At 37.9% G+C, this 25268-nt stretch overlaps 1 protein-coding gene and 1 long non-coding RNA gene across 2 annotated transcripts in view; one reads left to right on the plus strand and one right to left on the minus strand.

Moving 5' to 3' along the window:
- Positions 1 to 25268, minus strand: part of LOC141434557 (neuropeptide SIFamide receptor-like) — a 116844-nt gene that overhangs the window by 42913 nt on the left and 48663 nt on the right. The window lies entirely within an intron of this gene.
- Positions 15710 to 19428, plus strand: LOC141434319 (uncharacterized). Its single transcript, XR_012452038.1, has 2 exons — positions 15710 to 15762; positions 19166 to 19428. It is a non-coding gene; the product is annotated as an uncharacterized lncRNA (long non-coding RNA).

Below are 25268 nucleotides of genomic sequence, written 5' to 3' on the forward strand. Positions count from 1 at the left end.
ATAAGTAAGTTAAGAATATTATTATACCTGGTTAAGGCCGCAGGTTCACGTTGAATGCAGGCCGCTTACAATCGAAGTAACTTAGAGGTCTATAGCGGAATCCTATGTCCAACAATGGACGTCCTACTGCAGATTTATGATGATGATGATTATTCAAGAGCCACTATCATAGTCTGAAAACTTCCTAAAACCACTTAGAAACTTCCTTACCGAAAAAAAGTTACATATTGTCTGAAACTTCCGAGGCCAACGACCAAAAGACCATTAATTTATTGAGTAATTAACTCTTCCCCCCAAATAGACCGCATATTAGGACTTGTAAAGCCTGTGAGCTGAACTAGGGTGGATATAAATTAACACGTTAAACGTTTAATAGTCCTGCTAAAAGGACGCAATTTATGGGTGTATCTAAATTGGACTGTAAAAAGGATTTGTTGTAATTGATGCGTCAGTTTTGACTTTGGATTAGGTTTTAAAACGTGCATTATTTAAATGAATTTATTTTATTGTTTAAAAAACAGAAGTCTACAGTTTTTTCGTAAGATTACGTGTTATTGTATAGTCACAAGCATAATATTTGACACAAAAAAGTGTGTATAAATATCTGAAAGGTACGACTATTTCTAGTCAAGTTTCTAGTGTCAAATATTTTTGCACGCTCCGCCGTGGCACATATCAATGTAGGTGACTGTACTGTTTAATTGTTTACATTTAAGTCTATTTTTCATATAATTTTTAGGTATATTCAAGTGTAAAAATAAGTATCTATTCGAGCCATTCAAAAATATGTTACTACGGCCTCGTTGCGTCGGAATGAGAGTTTGTGGTACCTACTTTTTAAACTTTGATTAAGTTATATTTTTATTATAGTTTGAATATTTTTACACTTGACATGTACATTGAATCGGAGTCAAATAGATTTTTAATGAAATCCAAGGTTTTAAAATAACACATAGAATAAACCAAAATAAAAAAAAATGAAATCGATGCCTATTAAAATATTTGTCAAAAAGAAAACATAATAAAATATGAGACATAACTCTTACTGAAATTTAATTTAGAATTTTATTAAGTTTTGTTTTAAGGCGCCTCTATCTTACTGTCCTACTCTGTACACAGGAACGCAAGTCATGCGATTTGTAAGGGCAGGGAAACTTACTCCAGCTAGCGTACTACGAGAGTGTAGGGTGACCACGTTCTTTTATTTAACTGGATATCCACAGATCCAAGAAAATCTTACAAAAAAAATTGGAAAACATAAAAACGTAATCCATTTTTATTCGCATACCGATAAGTCTCTGAATAAACCTCGTACATTAAATTTTATGAAATTCGAATAACCATTTTAGAACATCATCATCATCATCATCATCCCAACCTCCTCTGGGCACAGGACTCCTCTCAGAATGAGAGGGCTTGGGCCGTAGTTCCCACGCGGGCCCAGTGCGGATTGGGAACTTCACACACTCCATTGAATTGCTTCGCATGTTTGTGCAGTTCGTGGTAAATTTCAAATGTAATTTTGCATATAAATTTCGAAAAACTTGGAAGTGCGAGCTGAGGTTTGAAGCCACGATCCTCTGCTTGAGAGGCGATAGCTCAAATCACTCTAGGCCACGACGGCTCTTAGAAATAGAATATATCCCAAAGATATTCTAATTTCATAAAATTTCATATAATTATATGAGATTGAGTCAGAGACCTGTTGATATACCTCTGTACATTAACATAGCAATTAAATAGTTAGTATTTTATGATAATCAAAGCTATTTTTTTTTAGGCGTTCGTTTCTTAGATACAATTGTCTGGATAAACATTTGTATTGTATTGTAAACAATACATCATGTTTAAATGTACACACTGTTATTCATTACCTAGTAAAATCGGTGTTTACACTTCTCGATGTTCGCTCATTCGTATTAAAGGTAATGTTCCCCGGGTCACTTATTTCAAGTAGGATTTTATGGGGTACAAATCCACTTAAAGTTAGAGGGGTTGACCAACTCCAATTTTTTTTACCCCTAGAGCTAAAGGTTAAAACTGCCTAAAACTGATTTTTTTTTTGGAAAAATTCCTATGTATAAAATAAAACAAATTATGTCTGAATTTCTTTAATGTTTTAAGTTATACATTATTAAGGATCAGTTTGATTTTGCCAACACAACACTCAGTCACTCAACAGCCACGCCACAGACCCAAAAATCAAAATATATCGTGAAAGCCGCAAAAGATAGTTCAACCGCTTTACAAATCACAGTAACGTATATCGGAAAATAATTAAGTTTCCAATATCACACAAACACGGTATGGAAAAATCCCTAATTATATACCCCTAAAAAAATCCCATGCTCCTTATTTCTCCCCGAAATTTAGGGGTAAAACCCCTAAGTTAGTAGATGGTACAAGAGCATAAAACGAGCTAATTTACTCAAGACGTTCATATAGCCACCCGAGCCGATACGGCAAGGGTGGATGACGTTGAGGGGAAAATGGGTTTGATGCTCGAGTTTTACACTCTGCTTCACTTCGATTGCGAGGAAATTAAATAGCATACAGTGGAAACAATTGTTCACTTACTATGTACCTTTTATTTTTCATGCATTACTACATAACAGAATTCTGATTGATTTGATTAATTTTTAGTTTTATGTAAACTAAAAATGACAAAAAAATATATAGAAACTTCTTTGTTTCTGGCTTTTGACGCCTTGGTATTAGACGGAGATTTTACTTTATGCACTAGAGCATAAAAAGTCGTTTTAAGTCGCCTAGATCCAGCATAAATACGAAATTTATGAGCATGAAAAGTTGTTTTCTTTTTTTTTGAGTTATTGTTTAACCCTTCTAGCCTTAGTCTCATCTCGTTTATCGTCGACAATAGGACAGGTGCCTAATACAATTTCTTACTACGCAATTCTTTAATAAAACCAATTTTGAATATATCGAAAATTCTCTTATGAAAAGCGATAAAATGTAATCTATAATATAAAAGTGAACCGCCAGAACAGGACAAAAAAACGAGACAGAGCAGGATGGCACCATTTTGACACGTTTCTCCCAAACAACGCATTATTTCTCTGGAATTTTAAAGCGATTCGATTCTTTGACCTTGGGAATCGCGAAAAACTTGAGAAAATATGATATTGAGTGTGTACATTTTGTATATCAAGCAAAATAAAATCACAAGTTCGAATTTCGAGCCAAAAACGAGCGATCTATTATCTATGCCAGTGTTGCCATTCAGGGAAAAAGAAATCTATTCATTATCCTACATTGCAGTCTGTAAAGCTCTTTACCCATTCATTGCCGCGCGCCAGATTACGCTGGGCTTAGAGTCATGAAATTTGGTATGTAGATAGCTGGATGTCTGAAATAACACAAAGGCTACTTTTATTCCAATATTCCCACGGGATAATTGTTCTTAACACAACACCTTAACGAACATTACGATATAAATTTTGGGATTTCCCACAGGAATTTTGTAAAATCCCGGAATTTCAATTGTAACTACCAGATCGAATAGTTTACGCGTGCGAAGCCGCGGGTAAACTCTAGTTAAAATTAAATCCCTAAGAAACGATTGAGCGTGCTCACTGACTCTGACATAATACGCGGGCATTATAAAAATTCTTGACCATAAATCGTTTGGAAACGAAATAGTTGGGGCGCTATAAATTGAAGGACTGGCGCCTCGTGCTTTAGTTGGAACCAGGTCTTATTGCTTTAACGTATTTTCGAAGGAATAATAAGAAAATGTTCAAATTGGTGAGTTTATTTAACTTGCTTTGAATAATTAACAACCGTTCGTTTGCCACCTGCATCCTGTGTAAAAGCTGCCACTTTTCTTCTGCTCTTGCGATTATTTTTTTATCTGTTTCCTTAAAGCTTTATCCAAATGAGCTCATGATGTCTCTATCTTATTATACTAAGCGGAAAAAAAACTGGCTCTCTAATTTGTATAAATAATTTTGTATGTAGAGTGGGTCAAATTTTGTGCTGCTGAGTAAGGTAAACGTGTCCGAGTGCTCGACTCGCTAATGCCCAATAGATGACACCCTGCTGTCATCTCTATTGCTAATGACATAAGATTAAAGATGCCAACTATTGGGACAGTAACGACCTTACTTACCTTATATTTCCAGCATTATATTTCTAAGTTAGTAAGATTGGTTATTAGTCTCTGACATAGCTGGAAAAATATGCAAATTGAAGTGGCAATGGGCAGGCCACATCGCTCGAAGAACAGATAACCGTTGGGGGAGAAAAGTCCTCGAGTGGCGACCACGAACCGGAAGACGAAGCGTTGGCAGGCCTCCCACCACGTGGACTGACGACATTGTGAGAGTGGCGGGAAACCGGTGGATGCAAGTGGCGAGTTGTCGTTCATTGTGGCGTTCTAAGGGGGAAGGCCTTTGTCCAGCAGTGGACGTCTTCCGGCTGATGATGATGGTGAAGATTGGGTTATATTATCCTAATTCTAATGATGATTTTATTTAGTAAAACAAAAAACTTAGTATCTTGCTGATTTAGTTCTCATAAAGAGTTTATTTTATCAAGCCCTGGGAAACTTGGATCAGCTATGATTTAGAAGTGCTGAGTTTGGGAACTTGGAGGAAAATCTTATTTCACGTCGACAAATTCCCTAGAAACCCATCGCTAATTATATCCACTTTGAAACGAACGGGGTCCTTTTCGCTAAAAATATTTTGCGAAATGATTTATTACCCAACTGCTTTATTATGGATGGACAAAAGATTTTAATGCTGAAACTATTAAACATTGTCAATTTATTATATATTTACAACAAGTATAATGTACATCCTTACAATAAAAAACCGGCCAAGAGCGTGTCGGACACGCCCAAAATAGGGTTCAGTAGCCATTACGAAAAAATTAAGTAATATTTTTCTAAGGATTTCGTATTTTATACGGAATCTTCCAAGTTTAGGTATATTTTATACCTTAGGCTGCTATTTACTCTTAAACTACTAATAATTCTCAAGCAAACTTAGCCGTTATAGTTTTCCTTAAAAGTTTGATATACTTATTACCATTCTGAATTTTTTCGCTCGATTTTAATGAAAATTTGCACTTTAAAGTTGAATATTTTGCAAACAAATCACTGAATAGTTTTACCAACCCCCTAATGATTTTAAAATACCTATCCAACGATACCCCACACTACAAGGTTGGATGAGGAAAAAAAAATCACCCCCACTTTCCGTCTATGGGAGGTACACCAAAAAAAAAACTTTTTTTGAAATTTTTATTGTACCAGTTTATCGGCATAGTTTACATACATATTCGTGCTAAATTACAGCTTTCTAGCATTGATAGTACCTGAGCAAAGCCGCGGACGGACGGACAGACAGACAGACATGGCGAAACTATAAGGGTTCCGTTTTTGCCATTTTGGCTCCGGAACCCTAAAAATACAAGCAAAATTATTAAAACAAACAACCTTTCCATTTATAAGTTATAATATAAGGCAAACAAGTCGTCATTGGCATACCCCAAAACGCTGGCCGCATTACCTCTTTGTATAGCTATCCTAATTCTTTGCGCGAGGTAACCGCCAGCTTTAGAGTCCCCCGAGGCCAGAACTAACCTTCTAGACAAGTCTTTTAACACTTTTTTTGTATCCGTTGACCACGGCCCTATCGTTTCAAAAGCAAGCGCCGCAAATTCAAGTTAATTCAACTATAAACTATTCAGGATTTCAGAACTACCCCGAATGAATTTCTCAACTGTTTGTGCACGAACTGTTTTGTCTCTACCGCAGAACTATCGGGTTAGATAAGTTTATTTATAACAAACCTGAAGTACTTACAGTTTCAGATAAAAAAATGTCGTCCATTTCAAACAGCCGGGGAAGGAATCTTTGGGAAATATATTTTCGACGAAAAGTCAGAGAACAGAAACAATGATTAGATTGAAACTTTGATTATTTTATTACAATATTATGATGTATGATGAAAAACCGTAATGGCTTAGTTGTACCTTAAGCAGAGGATCTTGGGTTCAAATTTCATTCACGACGATCGCATGTTGATCGTAATGGCTTAGTTTTTCAGAGGAATTCGGATCGCATGCGAAATAATTTTACGAAATATACCGAGATTTACGGTGAACGATTACATTGAGAAACCTCCACAAACCTGCGAAGCGATTCAATAGTGTGTACGAAGTTCCCAATATACACTGAATCCGCGTGGGAAGAACGACCCAAGCCCTCTCATTCTCAAAGGAAGTCTCTGCCCAACAATGGGACGTATAGGTTGGGATTCATGGGTTCGGTTCTGTTTGAAACCTTTTACGGCTTAAGTAGCAACTTAGTCCACAAAATGAGTACAGTCAGTTTTAAACTCCTTTGCTATCCACAGATTGCAGTTCTCACGATCCTCGCCGCGGTGTCAGCGGCACCGGCTCCCAAGCCAGTGGTGGTCTACCCACCGTCAGTCTACCACCCGCCAGTGTACGCTCCTCCTGTCTACCCTGCGCCATTACACTACCCTGCCCCAGTGGCTGTATCACACGTCAGTACTCTACTAAACCACCACCCAGTGCTTCCGTACTCGCCATACCGTGTATTGCCTGTGCCAGCTGCTCCAATCTTACCAGCACCGCTGTTCTGATTTGATACTATAGGATAGTGCCCTTTAAAAAATGTAATTAATCCGTCAGTTTATTGAAAAATAATGGAGATATTTTTTCTGTGACGTTACGTTTTTGTTTTGATTCCAGTTCCGTATCACAGCAATCAAATGTTTTTTGAAAAGCGAATAGCTCTCGCTCCGTTCTGACACGTTTGAGGCTTTTTAAAAAATCAATCTGTCAGAATGTGCTGTTCCTTGTAAAAACAATACTATTTGACTTTTATTTTGATTGTCGCAGAACTTGTGTAAATATTATGTTTTTTTATGTTAGTATATTGATTGCAAAGGTATGAAACGAACATTTATTCAAATTTGTAATAAGTTCCTTTTGGTTTGTTTAAATTTATTTGTATAAGAGTATAAATGATAATTTATTCTTTAATACACCCACGGATGGACTGAAACAATTACTTTACTCACCCACGAATAACGATGTAATTATGAAATGGCTACGCAAAATGGATGTTGTGATGAATAATAAAGCATTTGTTGAAAGATTTCTTTCCTTTTCCTATGACCCTATATGGATCAATACATCATATTATCTTAATACATAAAATTCTCAGAAATGAGGAGATACGTAGAAGAACAAGGGTCACCGACATAGCCAAGCGAATTAGCTCGTCGAAATGGCAATGGGCAGGCCATTTAGCAGGGCGAACAGATGGCCGCTGGGGCCGGAAAGTTCTCGAATGGAGACGGCGGATCGGCAAGCGCAGCGTAGGACGTCCACCAACGAGATGGACGGATGACCTGGTTAAAGCCGCGGGTTCACGGTGGATGCAGGCCGCTGCAAACCGAAGCGACTGGAGGTCTATATATATTATATCTGTTGTATCTCACGCTACAACAATTACTTAAATTACTCAAGTCTACTATTCATTAAATTAGTGAAAAATCAAACTTCCTAGTCGACGCAATCAAAATGTAAAAGATACAGTCATTAAAAATAGTGTTTCCAAACATTGCCGTAACTAAGAAACCTATAAACCTATATTTCTGGTTGGTTGTCTGTGTGTGAAGGTGGCGCTTTTAGGTAGTATTAGATAGGTAGAAGGTAGCCTGAAAAATCTTTTTTTTTATCTGTCCGTCTATCTCAATAACCGTCTAAAATGACCCCGCTCTACACGAAACACTGAAAATCGGAGATTTTCATCAAAAATCACTATTTACATCAAACAAGAAGTTTATACTCGTATAAAGTAGAAAGCTCATAAAACATCAATCTAATAACAATATCCAGCAATCTTGAGCGAATCCGGAAGCATAAAAAATACGTAGCTGCCTAAACTTCACGTAAGAGTTCACTAGACTTTGCTAGTACTCGTAAGCTTTATCACTAAGCCTAGAGCTTAGAATGCCAGTATATTCTAGGTTTACTGCTGAAAATATAGTGGCGTAAAATGTACATAAACGTGATATAGAGAAACGAACGAGAACATTGTTGATAGGAACCTGGAAGCTTTAGGCATGGTATGGAGGGTCACAGTCTCAATACATTCATTTTTTAACTCCCGACGCAAAGAGGTGTGATAAGTTTGACCGTTATGTGTGTCTGTCTGTGACCGTAGCTTTTAAACGGGAGAACCGGTTTGAATGCGGATTTTTATTTAAAAGCAGGTTTTCTAGCGATGGTTCTTAGACAAGTTTCTTCAAAATAGGTTCAGCCGTTTTTGAGATATTGAACTTTGAAGTGGCAATGTCGGGGTTTCCCAATTTTTTTTTGGTTAGGTTATAGGTATGCAATCAGTTCTTCATGTAGCGTAGGTGGTCTATGTAATCATTCACTTTCACTCTCGTGGCATTGCCTATACGACCTGGGCTTTTCAATAGAAAGTAAGTACCAGGGCGACCGAGCTTTGCTCGGGCTAAAACTTGGTAATAATCGTTTTCCAGCGAAAATACCAAGCTAGATCGATTCTTTATCCACGAAAACCCCTACATACTAACAGTTGACGCCGTTTCCGAAATCTCCGAAATATATATATATGTAAGTATACACATGATTATTTTTTTTCGAATTGATGGCAAACGAGCGAGTTGGTCTCCTGATGGTAAGAGATCACCACCCATAAACATCTGCAACACCAGGGGTATTGCAGATGCGATGCCAACCTAGAGGCCTAAGATGGGATACCTCAAGTGCCAGTAATTTCACCGGCTGTCTTACTCTCCACGCCGAAACACAATAGTGCAAGCACTGCTGCTTCACGGCAGGATTAGCGAGATAGATGGTGGTAGCAATCCGGGCGGACCTAGCACAAGGTCCTACCACCTGCAAATTTGATCGTTTAAAGGTATTAGATATAGATAGATAGATAGATGAGTGAAAAATATAATAATATATAATCCACTAATATTATAAATGCGAAATATTATAGTCCGTGTTTGTTTGTTTGTTTGTTTGTTACATCAGCACGTCTAAACTACTAAACCGATTTAATTGAAATTCAGTGTACAGATAGTTTGAATCCCGGAGAAGGACATAGGATAGTTTTTATCCCGGAAAATTGCATAGTACCCACGGGATAGCGATAAACGAATTTTACACGGACGGAGTCGCGAGTAACGGCTAGTAATATAATAAAGTATTATAATTTTAATACGACACGACAATGTATCGCTAGAATACTCGCTACGCTAACTACATGTTTCTCGTCCTATAACGGTATAAGTCAAGTGTAATCGACTCGTTAGTACAGTGTCAAGGCGATCGGTGATTGTAATACGCATTACAATACAATCAGTACGTTTGTCAATCTGTCTTTAAATAGCTTATGAATTAAGCTAATGCAATTCAAACTGGCGTGGCAGCCTACCTGTTTGAAAGCCTCTTAAACAGAGGATTGTGGGATCAAACCTGGCCTCACAGTTTTTCAGGATTTGTGTTGTGGGGGGAGGCTCCAATAGAGAGATCTCTCTCCAGGCAGGTGTTATGCCTGGGGACCGAAGTCCGAAGGACGAGCGTCGGAACTTGTATACATATATGCGACCGCGTTGAGAAACTTCGATAGTGCGATGTAGAACATGGTCGGAGTTTCTATTGTTGTTCACTAGATGGCGCTAGGAGTCGCTACATCAGCCCCCCTTTTTAGACCGGAGGTCGGTGTGGAGTGCGGTGCAGTCTGTGCGTCATGTGGGTGCTTGCAGGTGCCAGTTGCTTGAGTGTGTTGCTCTGAGCCTTGTTGGCGAGCGTTGAGTTGAGTTGCGTTGAGCTGCGTAGCTGTGACGCTCTCGGCCGGTTTTTTTTTTGCATGCTTACCACATCGCTGCTTAAAATACGTAAACGGTGCGGAATCGCAGTGACGTGCAGTAACCGTCACGACTTAACCGCATGCTCTCTACAAAAAGTCGTGACGTTTACGGCACGTCACTGCGATTCCCCACCGTCTGCGTATTTTAAGAGTCGCCAGTGCGCTCGCCGCTGATCGCATTTTCATACAAAAGTAATTTCATTCTAATATACAAACAACACAATGAAGCAAAATAAAACTTTACGACTATAATGGGAGCAGCTATTTTGATGCTAATAATTAGTTTTCGTTCATATTCAATGTATACCTACAACCTTGTTAATTAAACCTTCGAATAGTGACTGTTACCAAGGCCGTGGCTTACTTGCTCTTCTGTGCAGCATTATGTTTAGAGAACAATTCATGAAAAACATACCTCAATGAAGCCGACTTCGATGTATGACGCTCGCTAAGGTCCGTAAAACCGCAATAGTCCGCACCGCCACTTCACTAGCTAGTTACAAAACTATTTACAATGTCTATAATCACAATTAATATTTAATTTACAAAACTGAGCACAACCACACCAATATATGTCCGCCGAGAGAGTTTTTTGAAGTCTGGCTGACTGCCGCCTTTTTTACGATCGAAGGCGCGCGGCAAAGGACTTGCGCCAATCAGCCACCGACAGCAAAGAGGATGCAAATCAAAAAATTGTTCGCCATCCAAAATACTTGCACAAACCTAACCTAACCTAACAAAATAAAATCGCATTAATTTTAAGTTTCGCATGAGAAAAGGAAATTCGCTATTGTTTTCTTCCATTACATTTAATTTTAACCAAACCTCATTACAAGCATCGTATTGGCTGCTCCCATTATAGTTGCAAAGTTGCGTTTTGATCAGTGCTGCTTGAAAATTAGAACGAAACTACGTTTGCATGGGAAACTATGTTTGTTTGTATGGACTGTTAAGCAGCGGTGTGGAGGGCATGCAACAAAAACGGTGCGTTACGATGCGTCACTGCGATTCCGTACCGTCACCGTCTTTTAAGCAGCGGTGTGGCCGCTCCTTTGTTTATTCAAAAATCCCAAAAAACACGAAGATAGAACGTTTTAAATTTTCAATTATGGACTATGCTGTCATTAATGTCACCACGGCCGAAGAAAATCAATTCCAAATTTAATTCTGAATGCAAATTTCATTTGCTAGAGTATCTTCTTAATTTTTCAACAAATATTGATGATTTTTTGTTTATTCGACTGGATGGAAAACGAGCAAGTGGGTCTCCTAATGGTAAGAGATCACCACCGCCCATAAACACCTGCAACATCAGGGGTAATTGCAGATGCGTTGCCAACCTAGAGGCCTAAGATGGGATACCTCAAGTGATTTTTACGTCATTCGTTTTATTTTCTAGTTTTGTATCATGAGAAATTGTTTAAAAGAAAATTTGTGTGCACATTTCCTATTAAGACATGAACGTAAGAGGAGGAAAAATTTTAATTCAAACTTTAGTGTAAAGAAGGAAAACTTTGAAGCAAAACTAGTTTCTTGAATGTAATTCTGTCAACACACGTTTATAGTTATGGGGCTACAACTTTTATTCGTACCTCGGTACTTGTGTGCCTAAAAGTGTTAACAGTACCAGTGCAACATACATGCTTTGCTTGGGTCATGCTGAGATTAATTTTAGATTGAAAATCGAAATTACTATGATTTTCTTGAAGAAATCAACTTCAAATTTTCTTTTTCAAAAAATATTTGTTTGGGTTGGGTTTAATTAGCAGTTAATTTAGCATATAACTGCTAATTAAATTAAATTAATTGCTTTAATTAATAAATTAGTATTTTCTCTCTTTCCTTTCTTTGTCTTTTTATCTTTTAATTTATATGGAATCTTAATGCCGTAATCGCGGCTCGCACTTGGCCAATACTTGTCATTAACAGTGACTTACTTTTGCTATAAGCAGTACAGTCAGCACCGATATCTGACATAACAAAGCGTGCATAAATATCTGAGACGACTGTATTTCTAGGATGGGTAGGACGCGTCAGATATTTTTGCACGCTCCGCTGTGGCAGATATTAATGCAGGTGACTGTACATGAATGCACTCATATACTAACAGCATGTGACCGCGTTACGAGGCCTGCTGACATTGACTCGACCTGCACCGATTAGCTGCACCGGTTATCTAGATTCTACATAGTGCGAGAGATATTGTGTGTTTTGATACACTGCGGAGCCAAGCGGCTGTGAAGTTTGGAGTAATCGGTCATTGAAGGCAATGTACCGCAAATCAAATAAATTCTCGCAGCGTTGCCACATTTTTTTTTAATTATGCCTAAATAAATACATTACTATATTGAAAAGCCAGAAGGTAGTTTAGGGCTGGGTATCAAAGCCAGTTTTTCATTATTGCATGACGCGTGGGTGCAATGTTTAGCTCCAAGTACGTTTTAAATTTTTTCAAAGTGTTTTAATTTCAGTTTGAGTAGAAGAAATACGGTATTTGACAACTCCTGATTTTGCCATATCTTAATATGATTATGAGAATATAGATAAACCAGTGTTTAGCGAAGAGAAAGTTTAAATCGGTTGAAAATTGGATTTATTGTGATTTTTTGAAAAATCTATATACCTGTCTCTTTCTCAAACGCTTATCTCTATGCAGCAAGTATGGCGGTACTGGCGTGTGACGTCACATGCCAGTATGTCTTTCTCTGTCTAATCTTTAATTTCAAACCTTTATAACTTTATTATTTGTAAAGGTAGCTTAAAAATTGTTTTCCTATTCGATAACAGGCATTGTGTAGTTTTAATTTATAAAACATATACAAAATAGTCAAAAACCGTATTGTAATGAGAAAAACAAAAAAAAAGATAAATGACTCTGTTTGCTTAAACTACTTCATTTCGTTTTATTGAAACAGAAATCCGTTTATCAATTACTTGTTATCTTATGAATCGAGATTAAATTCATCCTAATAATCCTAGTTCAAAATAAAAAAATATTTTAATACGAGTTTTTTGCTGACTGTACTTGCAATGTCATCCAATCTACACATGTATAATACGTATATGTGGCACAAGTCAATCTGATCACTGGAAATGGATCAAAATAACAGATGTGCAAGTTGCAGAAAGTTTCGAAAAAGTTTTTTTTATACGACTGGATGGCAAACGAGCAAGTGGGTGCAAGCACTGCTGCTTCACGGCAGGATTAGCGAGCAAGATGGTGGTAGCAATCCGGGCGGACCTTGCACATCGTAAATTTCTGGAAACTTTCACAAGAAATATAGGAATCTTAAATTTAAAAAACAGAAAGTTTCAATCCCCATACAAAATTGTGAGAAGTTTCCGAAATCCTATATGAAAAATTCCGCAATTTTGGAAAGTTTCCTTTGTCGAAAATACAAACTGAGACATGGATGCACAGAAAAACCAGAAAAAGAGACCAGCGCTGGGACAAATTTGGAGTTGAAATAAAAAATACAAAAAGACTCCAAAAACCAATCATAAGTTTCCTTTGGCTTATCAGTAATCAAAATTAATTTGACCCAAAAACAACGAACAGCAAAAACAACGAAAAAAATGGAACGAAATGTATTTTATTTCTTGGTAAATATTGTGTTACGGGGTTTGAAATTTAATTAGCGAGTTAATTCAGGTTACTTTGGAACTTGGATTGCTTCGGTTACAAGAACGATAATTCGATAAATTTACCGCCAAGAAATTTCCATGTGAATATGTTTACGCAGAGAATTTACAAGATAACTTGGTTATACAAGAAAATAATACAGGACTATACAAAATTTTAAAAGGCAGCGAAAATTAAGTTTGCACTCCGTAGTATTTCTGTAAAAAAATAAAGTGCACGTTGAGGATTTCAGACGCATCATAGATTTGCTTTTTTAAAACTCGTGGTAAATTTCACCTCAGTGCGAACCCATGGTGTGAACGCACGATCCTCTGCTTAAGAGACCATAAACCAAACCATTAAGCCACCGCTGTTTTAAAAGGTTGTCTTTCTTTTGATATCGTGAACATAGAAACTTTTTTCTTGACAGTTTAAATAAGCTAACCAACGAAAAGTTGGGAAACTCCCGACTTTGTCACTTCAAAGTTCAATATCTGAAAAACGGCTGAACCGACTTTGATAAAACATGTCTAAGAACCATCGCTAGAAAACCTGCTTTCAATTAAAGAAAATCGCATTCAAATCGGTCCACCCGTTTAAGAGCTACGGTGCCACGGCCAGACAGACCGACACACTCAGACACACATACACACAGACACACAGACATACAGACACACATAGCGGTCAAACTTATAACACCCCTCTTTTTGCGCCGGGGGTTAAAATATATAGTTTTAAATGTCTCATATAAAAGAAAAACGATGTTGACAGAACGACAGATAGAAAACGAAGTGAATTGGAAAATAAAAAAAATATAATTAATACCTACCAATTTTTAACCCCGATGCAAAAAGAGGGGTGTTGTAAGTTTGACCGCTATGTGTGTCTGTCTGTCTGTGGCACCGCAGCTCTTAAACAAGCTGACCGATTTGAATGCGGTTTTTTATTGAAAGCAGGTTTTCTAGCGATGGTTCTTAGATATGTTTTATAAAAATCGGTTCAGCCGTTTTTGAGATATTGAATTTTCAAGTGACAAAGTCAGGGATTTTCCAACTTTTTATTGGTTAAGTTATCATCAGCTCATCAACATTCTCCATCATTCTAACTGTACTTCAACAGAAGAGGACGGAGCAGATAACGTTTGTCAACTGACGTACTGATTTACGTGAACAAAACCACGAGTAAATACTAGCAATCGTTATGAAAGTTGCGCAAACTGCCATTTTTATCAACAACAAAGAATAATGAAAATCAGGTATTACAAAAACCTTTATAGTGATGTAACCAGGAAAATACCAATTAATCACTAGGGTGTAATGCTTGCAAGGAAAAATGCAGGTCAATTCGACGTCACTCTATTGTTTGTATGCAGAAAGCATTCACTACTAGAGTTGCCTTACAATAACCTTTGTTCATTAAACTTGTTTTTAGCGGGTACGTATCATACATAAAGTTTAAAAAGAATAATGGATGAAATACAGAATTGTCGTTTGATATAATGCAATTTTCACAGAATTTGTCATCTTTATGTGATCGTTATAAAATGAACCTAACCTAAATCAATCTTTAGATTACACGACCTTAAAAGTTTGATATAATCACTACTTTCTTTATGTTATATTAAATTACCATTATTTGTTTTGTCTTTTATTTTTTTAATTTTTTAACTTTATTCATATACACTTTATTTATACATTATTTTATTTGCAAACATTTGACGATCCATCTGTGATTTTTTTATAATTACCTGACATGTATTAATAATGAACTAAAATAATTTCCTTGCTCACCCGCGACCTTACGATAGCTAAGCTTATGCAAAATATGCGTGTTCATGCATTTAGCAGTTGTACACTTCATGGTGTACGGTTGTGTCACACTGAAAGAGCTCACAAACGCGTCACATGAAAACACATATAGGAACTGCATGACGCATATTTTGCATAAGAGCTATCTAAAGTCGCAGAGAATCATCTTCAGATATGACGCAAAGTAACGCCTGATTCTACCATTATTAACAGTATTTTTTCAGAATTTAATAAAAATTATCTTACAAAGTATCCGGGTCATCTATAGTAAGTAAGTATCTATCTAAGGGTAACTAAGGGCAACTCCTGTTCTGAGTACTTGTTTCTAGGTCTTCAGAGAGACATATAAGTACAGCGAGATCTTAACGCGTGACATTCGTCAAAGGTCGGTGGACAACATGACGCTTTTACCAGTGATCGTGGTGAGATTTTAATTTTCATTTTAATAATCGTGATATTTACTTTTTTTGTGTACGAGTTCATAAGCTTGTGAGCAAATTTTGATCAAAAGTATCTGAACACGACTGTGATTTTAACGGCGTAGAAGCGTGTTATTTTTAAGCAAGATATTTTTGATAAAACTTTTGATCACGAGTTTATGAACTCAACTGTTCGACAAAAAAACAAATCGTAAATCTTTTTTTTTATTCGCCATTTTTTACGTCCCACTGCCGGGCAAAGGCCTCTCCCTCGGATTTCCAACTTCCCCTGTCGGCGGCTAAGTTTTGCCAGTCGTTACTCAATGTGTCCAAGTCGTCCCGCCACCTCCGTCTCGTCTCCGTCCGAATCGTAAATCTTATTAATAAAAAAATCTAAACAAACGCTCATAAAAATCACTATCAAATTCGGAAACTTCACTGCACTAAGTTTTTTTTTCTTACTTTCTTAAAGTATGTTTGGGTTTAGAAATGGAAACCAAATTCTCGTCCGTGATGTTACACGCTTCAGCATAATCATTAAAAACCAAACCAAGCAATTAATTATGGTAATGTCAACGTATTACGTTTGAAAATGCCTTGGACAGAGCTAAAACACGTGCCCGGAGTAATAATTACTCAACAACATCTACTAAAATGCTTATTCGTTTAAAAAAAAATGTTTTAGCTGTGATTTTTAAGCGCTCGGTTGTTTTAAGGAGCGACCATACCGCTGCTTAAAAAACGATGACGGTGCGAGCTTGTGTGCGTGCTACGAGTGATGCGGTGCGGTGAGGCGGGGGTAAAATCGGGATTCGAGCTGAGGTAGTGCGCGCCCTTAAGAAGCATCCGTTTTCACATTTTATTTTCATGTCTGTTTTTCCAAAGTACATAGTATCCTACCTTTGTTACTATCTCCAACTAAAGCTATTATTACGTATACATTCACTTTCCATTCCATTCCTTGGTGGAAGAGATCCCTTTAAGGGATAAGTTCGCCTTTGTACATCTTATTATCCTGTGTTCTGCTATTTTCATTTGTTTTTATGTACAATAAAAAGTTTTACCATACAATACCATTCACAAGCAACCCTTCTCTGAAAAATCATAAATTGTCTGCATCCTGGAATCTGAAACGGATTATCTGTTACTATGATCATCATCCCAGCCTATATACGTCCCACTGATGGGCACAGGCCTCCTCTCAGAACAAGAGGGCTTGGGCTATAGTTCCCACGCGGACCCAGTGCGGATTAGGAGCTTCACACGCACCATTGAATTACTTCGCAGGCTTGTGCAGGTTTCCTCACGATGTTATCCTTCACCGCAAAGCTCGTGGTAAATTTCAAATGTAATTCCGCACATGAATTTCGAAAAACTCAGAGGTGCAAGCCGGGGTTTGAACCCACGACCCTCTGCTTGAGAGGCGATAGGTCAAACCACTAGGCTACCACGGCTTCTGTAACTATGATGAAGCCATAAATATGTAATTCGAGTCCGAAATACTCGTATATCGGGCTCAGTGAACAAGAAAGTAAATCCCAGAAAAAACGAGACAAGTAGGTACTTAAAAGATTTTTTTTACCTGAATTCGTTTATATATAGAATAATAATCATATTACCAGGTTAGCTTACACTGGATGTATAAATCACTCGGGAAAAGCGGGAAATATCTGAATCTTTAAGACACGACTCCCGTTTACATACCTAAAAATGTCTACAGAACCCTCGGTGCGCGAGTCCGACTTGCACTTTCTTTACAGTAAAGTGTTTACATACACACACATACATACACATCAGCTGTAGGACATCCACTGTTGGACATAGGTCTCCCCATATACCTCCAGTTGCTTCGGATGGAAGAAGTCCATCTTGAACTTGCGGTTTTAACCAGTTCTTCGGTCGATCTTGTTGGTGGACGTCCTTTTTACGATACTAGCCAGTCACTTAGTTTTATAGCAGCAGTTATTATTATTCCACATGATGGACGTCCACCATGGAGATGGACGGATGATCTGGTTAAAGCCGCGGGGTCACGGTGGATACAGGCTTGCAACCAGCGCGCTGGCTGTTGCCACGGCGGCCTTAGGGGGTGCCGAACAGGGCAATCGCCTCACGCCACAGCCAAGCAAATTTAAAAAATAAAGATTTTTTTGAACTAAAAGAATTTCCTTGCTCACCCGCGACCTTACGATAGCTAACTTATGCAAATATGCGTGTTCATGCAGTTCCTCCACCTCCACACTGTAAGAACACACACAAATCACACAAACCCATCTATCACCACCACCACACTACACTGACGCGTTCGAACTCAACCAGAGCTCATCTTCAGAGTGACACAACGTGCACCATGCTACCAGTTGTTTGTTCATTGATATGGACCTCCGCAAAGTAACGCCTGATTCAATAAATAGATTTTTTTAACTATATTTTCGAATCACGTACTTTTCACGAGGACAAAGGCCCTCGTAAAGACCTGCCGTCCGGAGCCTCGCAATGGGTAGGTAACTAAGGCCGTCGCTTTGCAATCGAACCAACTGGAGGTCTATGGGGAAGGCCTATGTCAAACAGTGGACATCGTACAGCTGATAACGATAAAGAAGTATTATTACTATTTTTACCCGACTGCCCGAAGGAGGGTAATGTTTTTCGAGCGTATGTATGTATGTATGTATGTATGTATGTATGTATGTATGTATGTGGGTATGTATGTCCATTTCTTTGGTCCTCGCTGCAGCCTAAACGGCTAGACGGATTTTAACATATGAGGTATCATTGAATTCGAACTGTCGGAGTGACATATAATATTTCAATATGGCGTCTGCAAAAAAATATGGCGGAGGAATGAAAAAAATATATTCTGTATTGTAACAATATGGGTATCAAATGAAAGCTAATAATTAGTGCATTTTAAATATATACAGTGTATAATACCTTTTAATCTACCGTTTTCACTATTATTTTTTTATATGACATATTTATATATATTTTTTCTAATGTTTTTTTTCTTTCTTTCTTTGACTGATATGTATATTTAAATAGCTGCAATTATAAAAGAAAAAAAACTGAAATTTTGTACGCCATGTGGCAAAACATACAGGGTTCTATATTTTTTATTTTATCATCTCTACATCTGTACCTATGTTTGACAAATAAACTATTCTTATTCTTATTCTATTCACATAAATATCAAAAAAGTGTAAAATAAAACATTAAATTAAAAAAATCAATCAATACTAAGAGTTTTTGAGCGTCACGATTTAAATGGGTCCCGACTGTTTGAACTTAAATTAGCTACTTAACAGAGTTCTAGACCACTAGACTTCTTTTCTTCCTTTTAGTTTTGGCAGTCGGGTTTTTTGATTTTTTAAATTTAATTACAATAATAAAAATCATTGTGTTTCAGATCTTCTCAATAATCCTCCTAACCACGGCCCAGCCAGTGCCCGGCATACACATCCACACCTCATCGTACGAGGCACCATTGGTACACCATGCCCCCTATGCGTACCATAGTTACCACGCACCACTGGTACACCAACCGGTGTACCACTCAGCAGTAGTCCATCAACCGGTGTACCACGCACCAGTGGTACATCCAGTTCATCCAGTCAGTTATAAAGTGAAGACGCACTATCATTTGTTTGGGAAATAAATTGATTCAACGTATTGTGTTTTGTTTTTAATAAGCTTTTATTTAGTTTCACCTGTCCCGTTGTCTGTCTGTAATCAAATCTTGCAAGTTAAATTCGACCCCCCGCAAAAAGCAGAACATTTTAGTATAGAGCTAAAGAGCTAGTCGTAGTAAGTTCTGCTTCTGCTTTCTATAAATAACTAGCAAAATATAAGATCAATGACCTTACTATGAGTACGTCTAAAGAGCACATATTTCACGGCTAATGGCTTCCCATATTAATTGTGAAACTGTGGGGGGGACACTTAAGTACCAATTAAGGGAAGTTTCATATTTGTCAATGATGTAGAGTGGTTATGTCTTGAAAAGTAGATTTACGATAATTGACAGTTCAGGTTCACATCACGGCCTAAGGCAGTTACGGTTTTTTTTAAAAGGGAGGTAAACGAGCAAGAGCATCTATAAATGCGAAGCCGGTTATTAACGATTTTAACCAAGCGGTTAAAAATGCATTTTTCGTTATTAACGGTTATTTAACCGTGTTTTATGCTTATTACGGTTAAATACCACCGCTAGATGCCGCTAGCGGCTTGAAATGTGTATCGCGAGTTGCGCGATGATGCCAACTTCAACTGGCGGCAAAGGAGCGGGCGGCGGGGGACGAACTGGCGCGTGCCCAGCCCAGCTGAGACACTGCGGGCGGTCGCGGCCAGTATAGCGAGAAGGAGCGAGTAAGGCAGCCGACGTGCGTTTAATTAATAGCATTTAAAAACATCACGGGACAATTCACACCAATTGACCTAGTCCCAAAGTAAGCTTAGCAAAGCTTGTGTTATGGGTACTAAGCAACGGATAAATATAATTATATAGATATAGATACGTACTTAAATACATATTAAACACCCAAGACCCGAGAACAAACATTCGTATTTTTCATACAAATATCTGCCCCGACACGGGAATCGAACCCGGGACCTCAAGCTTCGTAGTCAGGTTCTCTAACCACTAGGCCATCTGGTCGTCAAGCATTCATGCTGAGTAAACTATTTCGTTGATACCGATTTTTCAGAAATTTTAGAAGTTGACTACACAATAAAAACATATTATTTACAAGTCAACGCACGTAAAAAGAGCTCTGTGTGGCTAGTGGAGGGGATGTGTTTGCGCATTTGTCAACTAACAAGCCAATGGCGTGACGGCCGCGCGCGCTCGTACGCCCCCTCCCGCATCCTACACTGCTGCGCCGCCAATTTGATTCGTATTTCGCTCACTGCGCAGGTATATCGTCAGAAGCTCTTTTTACGTGCGTTAATTTGTACCCTTTTTCTTTGTCGCAGTCGGATAATTAACCGTTGATAACTGCATTTTATCGGTAGTTAACCATAAATTTTGGAAGTTAAATGTAGCTTTTTTTTTATAAAACGAGGGAACAAACTAGCAGACGGGTCACCTGATGGAGAGCGATCACCGTCGCCCATGGACACCCGCAACACGAGGGGAATCACAGGTGCGTTGCCGACCCTTTAAGGAATTGATAGGCTCGTTTTTTAAAGATCCCTAAGTTGTAACGCTCCGGGAATGTTACCGCTGTAAAATGATTCTAGATCTTCGTCGTGCGAGGAAAGAAGTTTCGCTTAAAACGCACGGTACTAGACTGCCAATCATCAAGATGGTGAGGATGGAAAGACAGACGGTTCCTCGAAGTGCGGTAGTGGAATTTAGCCGCAGGCAGCAATTCAAAAAGTTCGTCAGAAAGTGTTCTGACGAACTTTTAAACTTCCATGGGGAGTGCCCATGGTAGATGCGCTATAATATGCAGAGAGACGCCACATCTCTCCGCAAAGTCAAAGGATCGAGTAGGCCAGAGAGCGCCTGACTATCGACAAATCGAGCAGCTAACGGGTTTTTACAACTATAAGTCATCTGATGGGAAATGACCACCACCGCTCACGAGTACCGTGTACTGAAGGAGAGTCATGGGTCCGTTGCCGGCTTTTTAAAAAAGTATAAGCCCTTTGCTTAAAAGTGACGTCATAGTAAAGTTGTCTTGAAACATTGCTGACGGAAGTTGATTCCACAATTTCACTGTAGGTGGCAGGAAGTGCTGAAGGAAACGCACAGTGGTAGACCGCCACATCGAGATGGTGTCGATGACATTTAGACTTTCGGCGGGAGGTGCTGGAGATGCTCCCAAAAGCTGGTTCCATATTTAAATCTTTGGTATCCTGCTGTGTCACTAGTACATATTTTTATGCTAGTTCTAGTCTTAGTTTTAGGTGGTACATTTTTGGAGCCAAAATAAACTTTTTCTTTCTTTCTTTCTTTCAAATATCATATTCATATTTTTTTTTATTTCTAGGCTCGCACCTTAATTTTTTTAATTTATGCGCGACTATAAATGGTTTATGACCACGTTTCGAGGACAGCATTATATTCAAACCACTGCTTTAGCATGTGCATAAAGATTTTTAATAAGTTAGGTTCTTCTTCTTCTTCTTTGTCGTGTCGCTCTTGGCAGAGCGGTCGTGGTCACATTGAGGCGTCCGCGACGGTGGTAGAGGCGAGGAATAAGTTAGGTTACCTAGAAGTTTAAAAGAGCTATCTCCAAATAGATTTAAAATGAACTAATCTCTCAAGATACGAGTATGTTACAACAATGGCCAAATATTTGCATGCTAGTATTATTTAGTACAAATAGCAGAATAAGTTACTTTATCGTCACATACCACCTAAGAACACCGATTTTCCTACTTATTCTCTGCAAATAAACATTCTATTCTATTCTTAAGTAGGTACGTGTAATGAGCGTGGGCTATGCTCGGAGTTTCTCTGAAGGATCGAATTCGGAACGAGGAGATCCGACAGAGGACTAAAGTCATCAACATAGCTCACCGGATAAGCAAACTGAAGTGGCAGTGGGCCGGCCATATCTGCCGAAGAACCGATAACTGCTGAGGTAAACTAGTTCTTGAGTGAGGCCGCGAATCGGCAAGCGTGGCGCGGGATGCCCTCAGACTAGGTGGAGCGATGATCTTCGCAGAGTAGCTGACAATAACTGGATGAGAGTGGCCGAGCATTGTGCTCAGTGGCGTGCAATTGGAGAGCCCTATGTCCAGCAGTGGACTAAAATAGGCCGATGATGATGATGTGTTTTTACTGTCACGATTAAACGCCTAAACGAGTAATGAAGTTTGGTTTGTAGATGCTCAATCCTTACGTGCACAGCACGGCCCAAGCCCTCTCGTTGTAAAAGCAGGCTTGTGCCCAGCAGTATGGGACGTATATAGGCTGAGATAATGATGAATGTGGAAATAAATAATAACCATGTACCCATTAGCGCCTTAGAACCTTGGGTCTTGAACGCCTGATATGGACTTATCATATGCCTTGCTATCAACCAGTTCCGGTGCTATAAATAGATCGAACAGCGAATAGGAAGCTTGGTCTATGATTTAGCTAGACCCATTTAGATTATTCCACTGACGACAATTAATAATCAGCGTATAGAATCGGAACTAATGTACTGAAGCAGATAAGTTAAACAAGGTGGAATATTTTGAACATGAAACTAACGTGAGACTCACTCATATTAAATGATATTGTAACGGATAACTCGCGTCTTAAACCGACGGACGGGTGAACGGGTGTGCATGTTGCGGCAGCCGCCGAGTCGCGTGCTCCTAAGACGAAGGGCTACGAAATAGCCCGAAACATGTCGAGCTTATCTCGGTTTAAGACGTGAGTTATCCGTTACAATATCATTTAATAAGGTGGAATACATGACAATACAATAACTCTATTGCACACCAACACATAGTACAGGAAACCCAGGTATATAGAGAGTTTCTAAGGCAAGCAGTAAGCGGCCTTATCGCTTCAGAGCTGTCGCTTCCGGCATAATTTACAATAGACAGAAGTAAGGAATCAATTTTAGCAGGGGGTGCAATTTACAGTAGACTAGAGCAAGAATAAAAACTAACCATTTACACAATACACATACACAACAAATTTATCCAAATAGATAGATAGGTAGGTACATAACTAAACTGTTATCTAATTTATACACAAGATGACAGCTAAATAGTGCTCCCTAAGTATATAGTCCTAAAAGATAGGCAAGGACTTAGCGCGCCTTACGTCTACCGGGTGTGGCTGTAATATGAGCAAAAATTAAAACATAGATCGTCCTCGTCAATCTAAACAACATTAGTCCAGCAACTTTTAAAAATAATGGAGTCCTTAAATTTTCTTTTTTTAATACAAATTAAATACTGCTATCAATGTACGCCACCCTAGAACCCAACTGACGTCGCCTGCCACGCTACAAACTTCAAGCTTTTTGCTTTACATTGCTTCTTCATGTACTCTGTGCTTCTTCGAATAATATTAAAAGTGTAATAAAAATTAAGAAACTAATTATTTTTAAAAGTAGCTGAACTAATGTTGTTCAGTTTGACGAGTATGATCTATGTTTTAATTATTTGCTCATATAACAGGACACACCCGGTATAATAAAAGAGTTTTTGGACGCAACTTTATTTAATACTCAAATATCGAAAAAAAAGACTAATTGTTTAAGTATATAACACCACGTTTTTAGTAAATGTTTTTTTTTATGTAGTAAACCTTTACTTTGTTAACTTCAATTAATGCTTTTAAATTAGCAAGAAAAGCGGCGCGAGCGCAGCTTGACTCGTTCGTGGTATTAAATGTACAGTAAGACCGCTGTGAATTGTCACATGTAAATTGGAGATAAATACGAGTAGGAAAACATTATTAAAAAAATTGAAAAAGAGGATCAATTTTCTTTTTTAACCCCCGACGCAAAAAAGGGGTGTTATAAGTTTGACCGCTATGTGTGTCTGTCTGTCTGCCTATGGCACCGTAGCTCTTAAACGGATGGACCGATTTGAATGCGGTTTTTTTATTTGTAATCAGGTTTTCTAGCGATGCTTTATCAAAATCAGTTTAGCCATTTTTAAGATATTGAACTTAGAAGTCGGGGGTTTTCAAACTTTTTGTTGGTAAGGTTATTATGTGTTTTTATTTATCTACTTTTTTATTTTTAAAGTTACTACTCGTATACGCCTACTTCCTAGGCAGTCTCTTATTATAAACAATATCGGTCCTGCAATCAACTAAAATATTCTGATTTCGAATTAATTTTTGTTTCTTCACAGTTTTGGTAGTTGAGGACCAAGGTAAAAGGTTGTAGTTAATTGATATGGACTTCGGCAAAGTAACGCCCCAATTTATCAATTATAAAGAAAAAGTTGTTTTTGATACTAAAAGATTTTTGTTCTTGTATGAATTATGCAACAAAATAAAAACAAAAACCTTTGGGAATCGTCAATTTGTTTGAGAAGGAACAAGTGTGCAATTATTTATATTTTTTATGGCGTAGAATTGAATTGTATTTAAACTGTCAAAAAATGACTTCCTGCCAAGTTTCTTGCGGCGCATTCTTCTTGGCAATGATGGTCTTTCCGAAAGCGCTGGTAGTTTAAAAAATGAGGTGCAAAAGTGCCCATTGCGGCCTATTTACTGAATAAATGATTTGAATTTGAAATTGAATTTTGAATTTGATCTGATTTTTTCTTCATATTTGTGTTTGAAATTGAAAAACCCTGCGTTGTGAGCACAAGTTTTTTTTTATTGTATAAAATACTTAATTTTTTTTCATGTGTTACAAAGACGACTATAATAATCAAGGCGTAAGTAATTTATTATTTACCTACACGTACCGTAAAGAAAAAGCTGGAATATTTAACAACAACTGAGGACGATGACCTTCGTTTGATTCAACTTGTTTATTTACGAAAATATCTTTGTTTTAAACAGAAGATTTTCATTTATTACATTAATAATATTCATA

The sequence above is a fragment of the Choristoneura fumiferana genome, chromosome 13 (genome assembly GCF_025370935.1).
Source record: "Choristoneura fumiferana chromosome 13, NRCan_CFum_1, whole genome shotgun sequence".
Taxonomy (NCBI): Eukaryota; Metazoa; Arthropoda; class Insecta; order Lepidoptera; family Tortricidae; genus Choristoneura; species Choristoneura fumiferana.